This window comes from Lottia gigantea, assembly GCF_000327385.1.
Source record: "Lottia gigantea unplaced genomic scaffold LOTGIsca_21, whole genome shotgun sequence".
NCBI classification, from domain to species: Eukaryota; Metazoa; Mollusca; class Gastropoda; family Lottiidae; genus Lottia; species Lottia gigantea.
Genome location: NW_008708458.1, coordinates 1,392,373 through 1,393,463, shown reverse-complemented (window position 1 = coordinate 1,393,463; position 1,091 = coordinate 1,392,373). Strand labels below are relative to the sequence as shown.

The 1,091-nt window shown below is 29.5% G+C and overlaps 1 protein-coding gene across 1 annotated transcript in view; it reads left to right on the top strand.

Moving 5' to 3' along the window:
* The window catches only part of LOTGIDRAFT_115371 (hypothetical protein), a gene marked incomplete at both ends in the record, with an annotated part of 22,843 nt that overhangs the window by 12,642 nt on the left and 9,110 nt on the right, over positions 1–1,091 (top strand). The gene's annotated exons all lie outside the window — the stretch shown is intronic.

Below are 1,091 nucleotides of genomic sequence, written 5' to 3'. Positions count from 1 at the left end.
TGTCACATGCTGAGGTTAGTATACAGATAATAATCATTATACAGAATACTGTCAACATGCTGAGGTTAGTATACAGTTAATAATCATTATACAGAATATTGTCAACATGCTGAGGTTAGTATACAGATAATAATCATTATACCGAATATTGTCAACATGCTGAGGTTAGTATACAGATAATAATCATTATACAGAATATTGTCAACATGCTGAGGTTAGTATACAGATAATAATAATTATAAGAATATTGTCAACATGCTGAGGTTAGTATACAGATAATTTTCATTATACAGAATATTGTCAACATGCTGAGGTTAGTATACAGATAATAATCATTATACAGAAAATTGTCAACATGCTGAGGTTAGTATACAGTTAATAATCATTATACAGAATATTGTCAACATGCTGAGGTTAGTATACAGTTAATGATCATTATGCAGAATATTGTCAACATGCTGAGGTTAGTATACAGTTAATAATCATTATACAGAATACTGTCAACATGCTGAGGTTAGTATACAGTTAATAATCATTATACAGAATATTGTCAACATGCTGAGGTTAGTATACAGATAATAATCATTATACAGAATACTGTCAACATGCTGAGGTTAGTATACAGTTAATAATCATTATACAGAATATTGTCAACATGCTGAGGTTAGTATACAGATAATAATCATTATACAGAAAATTGTCAACATGCTGAGGTTAGTATACAGTTAATAATCATTATACAGAATATTGTCAACAAGCTGAGGTTATTATAACGTTGACTTGTACATTGCGCTTAAAAAAAGTTCTTAAAATTTTATTTTGACTATGAAATGCATTAAGACAGGGTGATATGAAATCATAAACAAGGTCCTATTCTGCTCCATCTCATCTAGCATGACAACACAATCTTATACTGGATTTTAATGTACTTGGTCTTTTTCTATGATCGGTGCAATTGCTGTGTGTATGTGGATGTGGATGACAAGAGTTCTTGATACTTGATTTTCTATTTTCAGTATTTTATCTACAGTTATTTACTAGCTTTAACTAGCTGCAGTGTATTTTTACATCTCAGTTATTTTATTAAACTA